A 17,571-nucleotide genomic window follows, 5' to 3' on the forward strand; every position below is an offset into this window, starting at 1 on the left:
CACAGTAGGATCTTTTTTGACCCACCTCCTAGAGTACTGAAAATAAAAATGAAAATAAACAAATGAGACCTAATTAAATTTAAAAGGTTTTGCATAACAAAGGAAACCACAAACAAGATGAAAAGAGAACACTCAGAATGGAAGAAAATATTTGCCAATGAAGAAATGTATGGATTAATCTCCAAAATATACAGACAGCTCATGGAACTCAATATCAAAAATCCAACAACCCAATCAAAAAATGGGCAGAACACCTAAATAGACATTTGTCCAATAAGACATATATATGGCCAAGAGGCACATGGAAAGATGCTCAACATCACTAATTATTAAATAAATGCAAATCAAAGCTACAATGAGGTATCACCTCACACCAGTCAGAATGGACATCATCAAAAAATCTACAAACAATAAGTGTAGGAGACAGTGTGGAGAAAAGGGAACCTTCTGTTGGTGAGAATGTAAATTGATAGAGTCACTGTGGAGAACAGTATGGAGGTTCATTAAAAAATGAAAAATAGAACTACCATATGACCCAGCAATCCCACTACTTGGCATATACCCTGAAAAAAACATAATTCAAAAAGAGTCATGTACCCCAATGTTCATTACATCAGTATTTACAATAGCCAGGACATGGAAACAACCATGGATATGGTTGATAAAGAACAGAATGGATAAAGAAGATGTGGTACATATATACAATTAAATATTACTCAGCCATAAAAAAAAATGGAATTGGGTCATTTGTAGAGAGGTGGATGGATATAGAGTCTGTCATACAGAGTGGAGTAAGTTAGAAAGAAAAACAAATATATTAACTCATATATGTGGAATCTAGAAAAATGGTACAGATGAACCTATTTACAGGGCAGGAATAGAGACTTAGACGTAGTGAATGGACATGTAGACATGGTTGGGTGGGGGGAAGGGGAGGGTGGGATGAATTGAGAGATCAGGATTGACATATATACACTATCATGTGTAAAATAGATAGCTAGTGGGAACTTGCTGTATATCACAGAGAGCTCAGCTCGGTGCTCTCTGTGATGACATATATTGGTGGGATGGGGGGTGGGGGGTGGGAGGGAGGTCCAAGGAGGAGATACAGGTATACATATAGCTGATTCACTTCATTGTACAACAGAAACTAACACAACACTGTAAAGCAATTATATTCCAATAAAATAATGAATAAGTAACTAGAATCGGAAACCTAATATTGTGGGGCTCTGATTTGGGCAAAGGCTTGGACTAGGTGGGAGATAAAACAGAAGATGTATAAACATTGCTTCTGATTTGAAAAGGAATCTTATCTGGCTAGGACCCAGGATTCAAAACTGTTAACCATATCAGCACCGTTTAATGACTAAAGGATTTTAGATAGAATATTTTAAAAAAGAAAAAGAGCAATCATGGAACTTGACTATTCCTTTGAGAGTTAGAAACTTCTGCAAATGAGTCTTGGCTTATATAAGCTGTGTATTTAGGTAGAAATAACTTTCAAACTGGATATGTTTTAATTCAACAGCTAACTTTTTTTTTTTTTGCCCTTGAGGCTTGCAGGATCTTAGTTCCCTGACCAGGGATTAAACCCGCACCCTCAGCAGTGAAAGCACAGAGTCCAAACCACTGCCAAAGAATTCCCGTCATCTTTTTTTAGAAATAAAACGTTTCAAAAAACAAAAAGGTTTAAAAAATGATAAAATGTAACTTTGTTATATCCTAATTCTTAGTTGTATTCTTTAAATTCCAAATAAGTAAAATAATATGAAAATATATTTTCAAATCTTTATAGAATGAAAAGAAACCATATTAATCATTAAATACTCCTGGATTTTCTTTGATCCTCCCATAGATGAATTCACAACTATAAAAACTGATGCACATTTACATTCTGAAGTACAAATCCCCAGCAGCCAAGTAATTATTCAGTTTATTTCGTTATGTGCAAAGTAGGTATTTCATATTTACTTGCTATTTAAAGCAGAGTATAGGCTCAATGAAGAATAATCATTAAACACTGATTATTTTTAAGAACAATGGTATTGTAAAAATGTACAATAATACATATTTTTGGTAATTACTTCTCTTTTAAGGTAATTACAGCTTTTATAATAGATGTAAATCTTTCGAAGGCTATCTCTGAAGAGCAGTGAAATTACTATTATTTCAGATTTGATGAATGACAATTTGTCAGTAACCTTCTCAAAAACCAAGTCAGGGGGAGAATTGTTTTTTTTTTTTTTTTTTTCTCCTCCATGTGGTCAGTTTCATTCTTAAGCATGGCCTGATATAACAAGATGTATTTCACAAACCTATAACACAAGTTTGTGAAATGTCAACTGAAGACACCACCTCTGTTGTAGATGGTTTCATTCAATCCATGTTCTACCAACTTATTTTCTAGGTCATCTTTTATGATGCTAATCAAGTGGCTAAGGTCTTCCTGTTGTTGTTTCAAATGCTGCTTGATTTCTCGTAACAGATCTGTATCTATGTAATATCTTTCTTCAGATTTGACTGCTCCAAAATGAATCTGCCTCCTGATTTGGGACATCAGTTAATTTACTCAGTCCTTAAACTGAGTAGGGTATTTAGTTCATAGGGAAATGTATCTAGCTGAATTGCTTCAGCTTGGATGGCATGTACACTCTTCCTCTGAATTCCCTGTTTGATTAGGGCCTGAAGATTCTATGGGAAAGTCCATAAGTTTCCTCTTCTATTGTGCATAGTTGTAGTTGTAGTTGAATTCTTCTGTAATTCACCAATATCTTCAGATATGATATCTAATCTGGTCTGATGCTGCTTAGTCATCTGATCTTGAACCTTCAGTCTTCAAAGATGTTCTTTGAAATCCACCATTGGTACAGGAATTAAGTTTTCAGAATCAAGGTTATTCACTTTGACTTGCTCCCAGATAATAGGATCAACATCAGCAGGAGGATTCTGTAAAAGCTGTTCGATCTGTGCAGAACAATGTTCTGTTCAAGTCATAGAAAGCATTACACAAAGTTGCTGCAACTGTGCTTTTATATTGGTTTGTTCAAAATGGGCGTATATTATTGTAGCTGGGACTCTTCTTGAAGTACCATTTGGAGAACGCTCAACAACATAAATGACAACTTCTGTCTGATCATCTGACAATGCTTTAGTACCCTCTACATTTCCAGTAAGAGTCTGGTTTCCTCCCAAAATTTTATGCAATGATTCTACCAATTGCTGTTGCTGGCTTTGAATATCTGTTTCTTTTTTGTTGAAAACTAAAACTACTAGCCCATCTTCATGTTTATTATTGGGCATACAACTATAACCTACTGCCTTAAACCAGCAAAAGGGATTTTCTTGTTTGAATTCCGTTGGTGGAATGTTATTGTTAAAATTTCCTTTTTCTGTTTCCCAAAAGACCTGTAGTTAAATTCCATTTTACCAAAATAGCATCTGCTCACCTCCTAGTAGTACTGGGACAGAAAGAGCACTTGCAGCATTTATCAGTTGTTTGAACTGGGCAGGAGCTTTTGTAGGCTGAATGAAGAGACCACCTAATGTAGTTTGTTGCTGCCACTTCTGCTGTGTATTAAATCCTCCAAATCCAAATCTAGTTACCAAGTCAGTACCTAAACCATACTAGTTCCAGCTGTTGTGCCAAAACAAGTACCAAATCCAAAACTTTGTTCTGAGTACCACCAAAGAGTCCAGTAATGTTTGTGTTATCTGGAGCAGAAAAACTGAATGCAGAACCCGCTGTTGTAGATGTTGTCCCAAAAGCTCCAAATCCACCCGTGGGGACCTTGGTGGCTGCAGTGGTACCCTAGGTGCATGAGGGAGTCCCAAAGTTGAAGGCTGTGTTGCGGGGAGCAGGAGGATAAGGTGCTGCTCCCATGACACTCAGTGCACTCCCCAACAGCTAGCCTTTAAAGTGATTATTTCAGTGTCCTTTTTTGTAAAAAAAAAAATAAATTAGAAATCTATCCCATAAAATGTTGACATTTTTGAGATATGCATAGATATAACCGGGTCATTAACAGAAGCTTAACATATTTTAGCTATGTTCTTTTTAGGATTTGTGATTTGATTTTTCACCATTAAGTGCACTTTTATTAGGTGTGTGTTGTGTGATAGAAAGTACTCTATTTTTTAGGAATTCAAATAAAAAATTACCTAGTGTTTATACTCCAGAGACTTAAAACCCAGGAGACAAATATATACATGAAAACCACAATGTAATATAGGGCTTTAAAATTTTAAAGTGCTGTTGAAGTTTAACAATGTGATAGAGAATATAAAATTAAGAAGCATAATGTAGGGGCTTCCCTGGTGGTGCAGTTGTTGAGAGTCTGCCTGTTTATGCAGGGGAGACAGGTTCGTGCCCCGGTCCAGGAAGATCACACATGCTGGAGCAGCTGGGCCCGTGAGCCATGGCCACTGAGCCTGCGCGTCCAGAGCCTGTGCTCCACAACAGGAGAGGCCACAACAGTGAGAGACCCGCATACTGCAAAAAAAAAAAAAAAAAAAAAAAAAAAAACCCACAATGGATCAATGAAGAAATCAAAAAGAAAATTTTTAAAATACACTGAGACAAATGAAAATGGAGACACAGCTGTAAAAAATCTATGGGACACAGGAAAAGCAATTCTAAAAGGGACATTAATAGTGATACAAGCTTACCCCAGGAAACAAAAAAAAAATTCAAATAAACAGCCTAACTCTCTGTCTAAATGAATTAGAAAAAGAACAAACAAAGTCCAGAGTCAGCAGAAGGAAGGAAATAATAGCAGAGTGGCAATAAATAAAATCGAAAAAATATAGAAAAGATCATTGAAACCAAGAGCTCATTTTTTAAAAAGTTAAAGAAAATTGAAAAACCTTTAGCCAGATTTCATCAAGAAAAAAAGTGAGAGACCTCAAATATACAAAATTTGAAATGAAAAAGGAGAAGGTAGAGCCTATATCACAGAAATGCAATCATAAGAGAATACCACAAACAGTTATACACCAACAAATTGGACAATCTAAATAAATAAATTCCTACAAACAATATCCTAAGACTGAATAAGAAAGAAATAGAAAATTTGAACAAAAAGATTGCTAGTATTGAAATTTAATCAGTGATCAAAAAACACCCAATGAACAAAAGTCTGGGAACAGAGAGCTTCAAAGTGTAATTCTACCAAATATTTACATAAGAGTTCACACCTATACTTCTCAAAATATTCCAAAAAATTTAAGAGGTGGGAACACTTTCAAACTCATTCTACAAGGACAGTGTTACCCTGATACCCAAAACAAACAAATACACTACAAAAAAAAATTATAATAAAGAAATAAATTTATAGGCTAATATTTCTGAAGAACATAGATATAAAAATCTCAATAAAATATAGGAAAATAAATTCAGCAATCCACTAAAAGAATCATACATCAAGATCAAGGGGATTTATAATAGAGATGCAAAAATGGTTCAATATCCATGAATCAATCAACATGCTACACCATGCTAACAAAATGAAGGATAAAAATCTCATGATCAACTCAATAGATGCAAAAAAAAATCATTTGATAAAATTCAACATCCATTTATCATGAAAACTCTCAACAAACTGTATGCAGGAACATACTCCAACATAATAAAGGCCATGTGTGGGACAGACTCACAGCCAACATCATATGCAATGGTGAAAAGCTGAAAACTTTTTATCTGAGATCAGGAACAAGACAAAGATGCTTACTCTCACCACTTTTATTTAACATAGTATATAAAGTCCTAGTCACAGCAATAAGACATGAAAAAGAACTAAAAGTATTCCAAATTAGAAGGGAATAAGTTAACTCTCATTGCTTGCACATGACATGATACTATGTTTAAAAAATGCTGAAGTCTTCACCAAAAAACATTCAGAACAAATAAATCAATTCAATAAATTTGCAAGTTGCAAAATTAAGATACAGAAATATGTTGGGTTTCTATATACTAACAATGAACCCAGAAAGAGAAAACAGGAGAACAAGCTTATTTATAATCAAATCAAAAAAAGAATAAAAAGCTAGGGATAAATTTAACCAATGAGGTAAAAAGACCTGTATTCTAAAAATTGTAGGTCACTGATGAGGGAAATTGAAGACGTTAAAATAAATAGAAAGATAGTTTGTGTTTATAGATTAGAATAATTAATACTGTTAAAATATCCATAATAACCAAAGAAATTTACAGCGTCATTGCAACCCCTATCAAAATACCCATGGCATTTTTGAAAAGAATAGAAAAAAATAATCCCCAAATTTGTTTTGAACCACAAAAGACCCAGAATAGCCAAAGCAATCTTGGGGGAAAAAAAGAACTAAGCTGGAGATATCACAATCCTTGACTCAAACTATCCTACAAAGCTCTAGAAATCAAAAAAATTATGGTTCTGGCACAAAGACAGAAATATAGATGAATAGAACAGAATACAGAGCCCCAAAATAAACCCAAGCACATATGGTCAATTTATATATGAAAAAGGAGGCAAGAATATACAATGGGGGAAAGATTGTCTCTTTGATAAGTGGTGTTAGGAAAACTAGACAGCTACATGTAAGAGAATGAAACAAGAATATTTTCTTACATCATAATCAAACAAAAATAAATGAAAATGGATAAAAAACTGAATGTAAGACCTGAAGACCTGAAAACTCCTAAAAGAATATCTCCTCAGACAAGGAATTCAAAAGCAAAATAGATAGGACCAAATCACATTTAAACTTTTGCATATCAAAGGAAACTATCAACAAAACTAAAAGACTACCTCATGAATGGGAGAAGATATTTGCAAATGATATGACCTATAAGGGGTTAATAACCAAAATATATTAAAGAACTCATACAATTCAATATCATAAAAGAAAACATATAATCTGATTAAAAAATGGGCAGAGGACCTGAATAGGCATTTTTCTAAAGAAGACATACATATGGCCAACAGACACATGAAAAGATGCTCAATGTCACTAATCATCTGGGAAATGCAAGTTAAAATCCTAATGAGATATCACTTTACACCTGTCAGAAAGGCTATCATCAAAAAGATGAGAAATAACAGGTGTTGGTGAGGATATGGATAAAAGGGAATCCTCATGCACTGCTGGTGGGAATGGAAAACATTATGAAGTTTCCTCAAAAACTTAAAACTAAAACTACCATATTATCCAGTAACTCCATTCCTAGGTATATATCCAAAGAAAATGAAAACATTTATTCAAAAATATATGTACACTGCAATATCCATACAGCATTATTTACAATAGCCAAGATATGGAAACACCCTAAGTGATCATCAACAGATGAATGGATAAAAAGAAGATGTATATATATGATGTTTCAGCCATAAAAATATGAAATTTTGAGATGTGAAAAAAAACTGAATGGACCTGGATGGTATAGGCAAAGTGAAAGAAATGCAAGAGAGAAAGACAAATACTATATATTTTTAGTTATATGTAGAATCTAAAAATTAAAACTAATGAAAAAATATAGCAAAACAGAAACAAACTCACAGATACAGAGAACAAACTTTTGGTTACCATAGGGGAGAGGGGTGGTGGAAAGAAAAAATAGGTGAAGTGTATTAAGAGATATAAACTGCTAGGTAAAAAATAAATAAATAAATAAATAATTTACAAGGATGTAATATATAGCACAGGGAATAGAGTAAATATTTTGTAATAACTTAATATGGAGTGTATTCTATAAAAATATTGAATTACAATGATGTACATCTGAAACTAATATAATATTGTAACTCAACCATACTACAATTAAAAAAAGAATTATTACTCCCTTTTGTAGGCTACATTAAGCAAATCAGAGATACATGAAAACAGTGAGATTCTAGTAACCACACTGCCATGTAGTGCTCACAAATATTAGAGCACCTAAGAGCAAAGGCCAAGAGCTGTGTGGAATTTTCAATTACCATTTAATTTAATATAGAATTTAACATATAAAAATCAGTGACTGAACAAATTTCTGTATCCTACATCAACTTCTGAGCAGTTTTCCTCAAACTCAGTCAGTAGAGTACCTCTAACACTGAGGTTCTGGAATGTAGTTATGCTTCCAGCATTGAAGCAGCATTGATTACAGTGTAATTTTGCCAGATCAATGCATTTAGAAACTTAAAGTACCAAAGTAATTTTTGAATGATAAGCTGAAAGGATATTTAAAATAGATGACGGATTAAGTTATTTTAGTATGTCATTAAGCATAGCATAAAATAATCTGAAACACTAGATAAAGATATAAACAGTTATTGTTGTTGATAATAGCTTGAGTTCAGAGGTAATTTCCATTTAGCAGACTCAAATAAAAGTAAAGCAATAATTTCTTTCAGATTTTTTTTGCTGTATTTTTGTTGTATAATCAGCTACAGGTTTTCACATTCACTTTAAAATTGGAATCATCTTTGCACAATAATTTCTCCTCAAAAAATAATACCAGAGATTGGAATAAGGAGGAGTTCAACATTAATTGAGCATCTCCTATAAGAAGAGATTGTGCTATTTTCTTCTCAGAATTCATTAGCTTATTTAGTCCTTACAATTAGCTCTGGAAAAAAATGAAACTGTATCATGCACAATTTCCAGAAGAAGGTTCAGAAATTTTAGCAAACTTGCTAAGGACACAGAGTTAGTCACTGACAAGAATCTGAACTCGATTTTATTTATTTATTTATTTTATATTGATCCTGGTGTGTGATCCTTTTAGTACATTATTGGATTCAGATAGCTAACATTTTGTTGAGGATTTCTGCATCTAAATTTATCAGTAATATTGGCTGGTAAACCTCTTTTTCTGTGGTACCTTTGTCTGGTTTAGTATCAGGATGATAGCAAATGAGTTCGGGAGTGTTACTCCCTCTGAAAATTTTTGGAAGAGTTTCAGAAGGCTAGGTGTTAACTCTTCTCTAAATGTTTGTTAGTATTTGCCTGTGAAGCCATCTGGTCCTGGACTTTCATTTGTTGGGACTATTTAAATTACAATTAAAATTTTTGTACTTGTAATTAGTCTGTTCATATTTTATATTTCTTCCTGGTCCAGTCTTGGGTGTTTCTATCTTTCTAAGAATTTGTCCATTTCTTCTAAGTTGTCCATTAAATTGGCATGTAATTTCTTGTAGTAGTCTCTTATGATCCTTTGTATTTCTGTGGTGTCCGTTGTAACTTTTTTTTTATTTTAATTTTATTGATTTGAGCCCTCTCCCTTTTTTTCTTGATGAGTCTGGCTAAAGTTTTATCTGTATTTATCTTTTCAAAAACCAACTTTTAGTTTCATTGATCTTTTGTATTGTTTTCTTCATCTCGATTTCATTTATTTATGCTCTTATCTTTATGATTTCTTTCCTTCTACTAACTTTAGGATTTGTTTGTTCTTCATTCTCTAGTTGCTTTAAGTGTAAGGTTAGGTTGTTTATTTGGGATTATTTTGTTTCCTGAGATAAGCTTGTATTGCTATAAACTTCCCTCTTAGAACTGTTTTTGCTGTGTCCCATAGTTTTTAGATTTTTGTGAGTTTGTTTGTATTTGTCTTCAGGTATTTTTTGATATCCTTTTTGATTTCTTCAGTGATCCATTGGTTGTTTAGTAGCATATTGTTCAGCCTGTATGTGTTTGCGTTTTTTACTTTTTTTTTTTTTCTGGTAGCTGATTTTTAATCTCATAGCATTGTGGTTTAAAAAAGATGCTTGATATGATTTCAATTCTCTTAAATTTACTGAGGCTCACTTTGTGGCCCAGCATGTAATCAATCCTGGAGAATGTTTCATGCTCAATTGAAAAGAATATGTATTCTGCTGCTTTCATATGGAATTCTCTATAAACATCAGTTAAGTCCATCTGGTAATATCTCATTTAATGGCTTCATTAATTTTCTCTCTGGATGATCTGTCTATTGATGAAATTGGGGTGTTAAATTTCCCCATTATTATTGTGTTACTGTCAATTTCTCCTTTTATGGCTGTTAGTATTTGTCTTATATATCGAGGTGCTACTTTGTTGGGTGCATATATATTTACAATTGTTATTTCTTCATGGATTGACCCTTTGATCATTATGTAGTGTTCTTCTTTGTCGCTTGTAACAGTCTTTATTTTACCATTTCTATTGTCTGATATAAGTATGTGTATTGCCACTCCAGCTTTCTTCTGATTTCCATTTGCATGGAATATCTTTTCCCATCTCCTCACTTTCAGTCTGTATGTGTTCCTAGATCTGAAGTGGATCTCTTTTACACAGCATATATAAAGGTCTTGTTTTCTTTCTTTCTTTTTTTAAGCTATTCAGGTAGTCTAAGTCTTTTGGTTGGAGCATTTAATCTGTTTACCTTTAAGGTAATTATCAGTATATATGTTCCATTTTGTTAATTTTTTGGATTTGTTTGTGTAGTTCTTTTTTCTTCCTTTCCTCTTTTGTCATCCTCTCTTGTGATTTGATGACTAATTTTACTTTTGTGTTTGGATCCCTTATTCTTTTCTGTGTGGGTATCTATTGTAACTTTTTGGTTTGTGGTTGTATGAGGTTTTGATAAAACAGTCGATATATTAAAAAGATTATTTAATTAAATTAATTAATTTATTTAATAAATTTATTATTTTTTTATTTATTTGTTTTTCGCTGCATTGGATCTTCATTGCTATGTGCAGGCTCTTTCTAGTTGTGGCGAGTGGGGTTGCTCTTTGTTGTGGTGTGCAGGCTTCTCATTGCAGTGGCTTCTCTTGTTGTGTATCATGGGCTCTAGGCATGCCAGCTTCTGTAGTTATGGCTCACGAGCTATAGAGTGCAGGCTCAGTAGTTGTAGCACATGGGATTTGTTGCTCTGTGGCATGTGGGATCTTCCTGGACCAAGGCTCAAACCCATGTCCCCTGTGTTGGCAGGTGGATTCTTAACCACTACACCATCAGGGAAGTCCTAAACAAGATTACTTTAAATTGCTGGTCTTTTAATTTCAAATGCATTTCCAGTATCCTGCATGTGTACTCTCCTCTTCTCATGATTGCTGGTTTTGACATTTATTTGTGTATGGATGATTTCCTACCTTTATAGTATATTTGCCTTTACTGGTGAACTTTTCCATTCATAATTTTCTTTCTTCTAGTTGTGGCCTTTTCTTTTCCACCTAGAGAATTCCTTTAGCATTTGTTGCAAAGCTGGTCTGGTTTTGCTGAATTCTGTTACCTTTTGCTTATCTGTAAAGGTTTTGATTTCTCCATTGAATATGAACCAGAGACTTGCTTGGTAGCTTATTCTTTGTTGTAGGTTTCTCCCTTTCATCAGTTTTAATATACTGTGCCACTCCCTTAGCTGAAAACCTTATGGGAATTACCTTGTGTTATTTGTTGTTTTCCCCTGGTTGCTTTTAGTATTTTCTCTTTGTCTTTAATTTTTGTCAGTTTGATTGCTATGTGTCTCAGCATGTTCCTCCTTGGGTTTATCTTGCCTGAGACTCTCTGTACTTCCTGGACTTGGTTGACTGCATCCTTTTCCATATTAGGGAAGTTTCCATCTACTGTCTTTTCAAATATTTTCTCAGGTCCTATCTCTCTCTCTTCTCCTTCTGGGAGAAGATAATGCAAATGTTGGTGCATTTAATGTTGTACCAGAAGTCACAGACTGTCCTCATTTCTTTTCATTTTTTTTCTTTATTCTGTTCTGCAGCATTGATTTCTACTACTTTGTCTTCTAGCTCTCTTATCCATTCTTCTGCCTCATTTATTCTGTTATTGATTCCTTCTAGTGTATTTTTAAATTTCAGTTATTGTATTGTTCATTTTGTTTTTCTGTTCTTTAGATTCCCTAGCTCTTTTTTAAATATTTCTTGTAACTTCTCAATCTGTGCCTCCATTCTTCTTCTGAGATCTTGGATCATCTTTACTATAATTACCCTGAATTTTTTTTTTTTTCAGGCAGATTGCCTATCTCCACTTCACTTATTTATTCTTCTAGGGTTGTTCCTCCATCTTGGACATATTCCACTGCTACCTCATTTAATCTAACTTCTGTTATTGTGGTTTCCATTCTGCAGACTGCAGGATGGTAGTTCTTCTTGCTTCTGCCATCTGCACCCTGTTGGATGAGGCTGGCCTAAAGGGCTTGTGCCAGCTTCCTGGTGGTAGGAACTGATTCCTTCCCACTTGTGTGTGGAACTTGGTCTTGTCCTTCTGTTAGGTAAGGCTATGTCAAAGTGTGTGTTCAGCAGGCAGCTATGGGTTCAGGAAGACTTTAGGAAGCCTGTCTGCTGATTGGTGGGGCTGTGTTCCCATCCTATTGGTTGTTTGCCCTGAAGCATCCCAGTACTGGAGCCTACAGGCACCCTACACCAGTGGGGCCAGGTCTTGGTGAGAAAATGACAGCCTCCAGGAAGGATCACACTAATGAGTCCTCCCCAGAACTACTGCCATAAGTTTCTTTGTCCCCACAGTGAGCCACAGCCACCCCCACCTCTGCAGGAGACCCTCCAAGACCAGCAGTTATATCTGGCCCAGGCTCTTATGAAATTACTGCTTTTTCCCCTTTGTCCTGGTGTACATGAGACCTTGTGTGTGCCTTCCGAGGGTGGAGTGTGTGTTTTCTCCAGTTCTGTGGCATTTCTGCAATCAATCTCTGCTGGCTTTCAAAGCCAGAAGCTCTGGGATCTCCTCCTCCCAATGTCAGGCCCCCAGGCTGGGGGTGTCTGATATAGGGCTCAGAACTTTCATTCCTGTGGGAGAACCTCTGTGATATAATTACTTTTCAGTTTGTGGTCACTCACCCAGTGGTTATGGGATTTTATTTTATGGCTATTGCATTTCTCCTACCATCTTGTTCTGTCTTCTTCTTTGTCTTTGGATGTAGGAAATCTTTTTTTGTAGTTTCCAGTGTTTTTTTGTTGTTGTTGATGGTTGTGATTACAGCAGTTAGTTGTGATTTTGCTGTTTTTGTGAGGAGTTGGGCTTACATCATTCTACCCCACCATCTTATCCCAGAGGCCTGAACTCTACTTTAAAGCCAACACTTTCACTTACAAAATGATAGATCATTCTTCCTAATTATATCCATGGTATTTTACTTTAAGAAAAGGAATGTACACAAAATTACACTGCATAAATATAATATATATATCCTGAACAGTTGTATGTACAAATTCATACACACAGAGACATATGTAGATATAGCTATAAATATATTTTATGCATCTGTATATGCATATGTACATATATAAAATATATGGCTAAAGTACACTCATATTAAACTATAATGTGTGGTATGTATATATATATATATATATATATATATATATATATATATATATATATATAAAGTTTAACTGAACTTTAGCTATATACACATGGTTTAAACCATTTTCTACAGTTATTTGGTGTGCAAAATAAATGATGCTTCACTGGATAACCATCTGTAAGGTATTGATTACATATTATTGAAATTTATAATTATGTATACTTTTGTTTTATAAATACACAATTGAGTAAAATTCATTTTAATGTGACATTTACTTCATTATTTTTCTACATTTTTCTAGCCAATTGATGCATTATTATATTTTTCTATGTGATGAAAAAAAGAGGAGGTTATCACAGTGGAGGACAAAATCAAAAGACAGAGCAAGAAATATAAGTAGAAAATGAGAGGATTCTGTAAAAGCCAAAATGATTAAAGGGAGTCTTCCACTATGTTTGTATATGTTGTCAGAATTGCCAAGAAATTTTTTTCTGTGATTTTTTGCTCATGTACTGAAAGAAACAGTGAACTTTTTCTTGTTTTATGCTTGACAAGTTGCGGCTTCAGTTACATGACACCTGATTTGTGATTTCTTTCTTGTATGTTTAATGATAAATTCAACTGGTAACTGAAGAGAGAATAAAAGAACAAACTTCCCAATTAATATATCTTTGTCAGTAAATTATTTATGCCTAGTCTTTAAAAAATGCCATATGTGTATAAGTATGTATTAAGGGATAGATGTGGCTGTACCAAAGAGTCCCAAATTTCTTAATTTTTTTTCTAATTCAAATAATAGACCAAGATTTGTAATGAGAGAATATGTAAAATGTCATTGAATTTATATCTACAGATTTCCATAGTATATTTTTGTGTAAACTTCATAGACATTTATCTCTGACACTCTGGAGGTGGATAGTTATTCAAGATCTTACCCAAGCATCTATTTGAGAATCCTGAACAAGAAAAATAACCTACTTAATTAATAAAATTACCTAACTTTTTTCAATGTTCAACCATGAAAGGTAAAAGAAATAACAAAAATCTAAGCCTCAAGTACTCCATTGATTGTAATTTATTAAATACTTTAGAATTAAGATAATATTATCTGTAATAATAATAGTTTTTAAAATTATATGAGTTCCCAGGTATAAGCCATTATTCTATGAACAGAATGGATATAAAGTTATTATTTTGCTATGTCAGTAATTTCAATATATATTTTATCTTAGAAAACATTAATATCTGTATTAAGTTCTCTGTCTTTTTACTAGGAAAAGAATACTTGTAAAAAATACCCAGTGATTGTAGAATATGTTTTTCTCAAATTATATAAATTAAATAACAGAAAAAAGTCCTTACTGTATTGAATCTAAGGGAAAAATTGAGTTCTGGCAAGATCATTTTTAGAAAAAATTAATATGTATTTGTGCATATTTATGGTTAAACAGCTTTTTTAACTTATTCATTTAAAATTAAAATACAACATCAAGATTGGGGAGAGTGGAGGATCTCTTTAACACTCCTTATTGAGAACAATTGTATTAAGATAAAATACATAGCTGAATATTTTAACAAGCTTTGTTCAAGGCCAGACACTATAATTGCAGAAACATATACAATATTATCCTAAAGTAATTAGATGACAAGATTGAAATCCAAGCCATGTCTATCTTTTCTATTATTATGACCCTAGCAGAGTGGCTCATAGTGGGTGACCAATATATTAAAAAATGATAAAGAGTATGTAAGTTGTTGTCGTGCATGGTTTAAAAGAAAGAGAGCACTGATTTGACAATGCTATTCTAAGAAATTGTTTTGATAAGAATAATAGATGTTTAATAAATATTTACTTAGTGTACAACATTATTTAGATTACAATTATTCTTTAAATGTAAAAGATAAATATTTCCAAACTCATAGCCTGATGCTAGTATTCCTTAGAATATCCAGTTCCACTTGTTTGAGTTAGATGATTACCAATTTCTCGTCTAACTTGGTTTCTATACCAGAACAAATGACTCTGAGGAAGTGATTTGTGCAGGCAACCAGTAAATAGTAAATACATAAAATAGGAATTTGGTTTATAATATGCTATCATGAGAGCAATTTTTGTGAAATTCTTGCTTGGAGATCCATTGCTTTTCTTTATTCCTTTGTATTCTCCAATGTGTTTAGATATTATATACATTGAGAACCAGGACAAATGTTACACTTTTAACCCTTCCAAGGCCATGACTAACACAGTTATTGTACAGTTATTATTATAGACATTTAACAAATATTTGTGAAATTATTGAATAAATTACTTAATAAATGAAAAAAACAAAACAAACAAACAAAAAAACACTACAGACCTGGAGACCATATTCTGCATGCATGATGCAAAACCTCTAACTCTGCTATCACCAAATCACTTTCCTTTAAAATCATCTATCTGTTTCATTTAGCTCAAAAATACTATCATTTGGTGATTTATTTTAATATCGTGACTAAATTAATAGTATGTTTTGAAATTTAAAATGTCTTTGTTTATTGTCCCCTTTCTTAATCCATTTATTCATTAACAACATATTTATTAAGCTACTAACTGTTTACTAAATGGTAGAAATTGTTTTCTGCATTTTGTGCAAGTATGTGCAACATCAATTTTTTCACAATTTATATCAAGGAATAATTATATACAATTGGAATTTAAAATACACTTGTAAAATATAATTAAAAATTGTTTTGCCAACAACATATCATCTAAACCTAATTTCTATCTTAAAACTTAGATCTGTAAAATTTATTGAGAAACAAATTAGTAGGACACTTCAGTTTCTTGCACTGATTCAATACTATACTAAAATTTCCTCAACATTTTTTATGAACGTCTTCACTAACAACTGATGCATTAAAATATTATAATTATTTTTACTTTTCTAATGGACAAATGGAGACAGATAGTTTAATAACCTATTACTTTTTAAAAAGACACTTTTCAGTCTATTATTTTCTTAGAAGAAAGAATACCAGATGCACATCATTGACCAACTTGTAAGATCTAAATTTAATAGCTCATGCCCAGTATTTCTGAAGGAATCTAAGTACAATGGCACTACCAATATTTATAGATATTCTATTTTACTTAGAATTAGAAAAAAATTAGGAATAGACATCATAGATCTTTCTAGTTCGTGGAAAAGACATTTGCCTCACTTAATAAGATATTCTTGACAATATTTTGTTAAGAATTTTCTGCACCAATGAACACATTTGTGACTCCCTGACTTTCTGGAGAAGTTCCCACAGTTCATAGTGATTGGAGAACTTCATTTTTATCTCAATACAAACTGAATGCTCTTCACAGGAGAACACTTCTGGAAGAACTTAGCTCTATTTTCTGTGTAGACCTTGAAAAGAACGTATTCTTATTGAAGAACTATGTAAGAGATTAAAACATTTTATTATTGTTTTAAGTGTATTATTTGCTATCTTCAGGTTGCAGAGCTCATCAAAACATTACAGGATTGTGCAAAATATGTTTTTATCCATCCTCTCCATAAACTGTAATTGTATGTATGCAAATAAAGCCCAGGTGATAGAGCTGCAAAATTAGTCCTCAATAACTCAATAACATTGAGCTAACGTTGTGACATCCCAATACTTTAAATTCCAACATGTTTTTCTTTCTTTCCATGGAAACATTACTTTCAAGATATTTTACTATGCTCTATATTTATTATGAAAATTAACATCTCTATTCAATTTTATCCTCTCAAAATACATTTTGATCCCAACCTTCCAGGACTATTTACCTGATAGAATATTAGCAATGAATCTTACTACCTGCCTTTATCCAAACACTACTCTGAGGTAATGACAGCCTCTTAACCATTGTCTCTTTGTGTGAAGACTTAGCAAACTCTAATTAAATAAGATATCTTTATAAAGTTCTATCTTTATAAAAAAGGAAACAAAAAACAAAACAAACAAACAAAACTCTTCAATTTTATTCTAAGGATGATTTGTTTTCCTGATGTCCCACACTTGGATGGGGAGTGATGTACTAGAAACTAAAGTCAGACATTGCTAACATAACTTTTCTTTCAGAAGAGATGACAATCACAAAACACAACATCTTTTATTTATTTATTTTATCAGGGATTGAGCTCGGGCCAGGACAGTGAACTCGCCTAGTTCTAACCACTGGATCTCCAGGGAATTACCCACAACAACTTTTATAAAGATAACAGTTCTACTGATATTTGATTCAGGCAATTAAGAGAATGTAATTATAGCACCTGAAATTTAGCTGAACTGTTTTCTCATAGTACTTG

At 33.0% G+C, this 17,571-nt stretch overlaps 1 pseudogene; it reads right to left on the bottom strand.

Moving 5' to 3' along the window:
* Positions 1–2,341: 2,341 nt before the first annotated feature.
* Positions 2,342–3,303, bottom strand: LOC136137543 (nuclear pore complex protein Nup54-like; annotated as a pseudogene).
* Between the last annotated feature and the right edge of the window lie 14,268 nt (positions 3,304–17,571).

The sequence above is a fragment of the Phocoena phocoena genome, chromosome 18 (genome assembly GCF_963924675.1).
Source record: "Phocoena phocoena chromosome 18, mPhoPho1.1, whole genome shotgun sequence".
Taxonomy (NCBI): domain Eukaryota; kingdom Metazoa; phylum Chordata; class Mammalia; order Artiodactyla; family Phocoenidae; genus Phocoena; species Phocoena phocoena.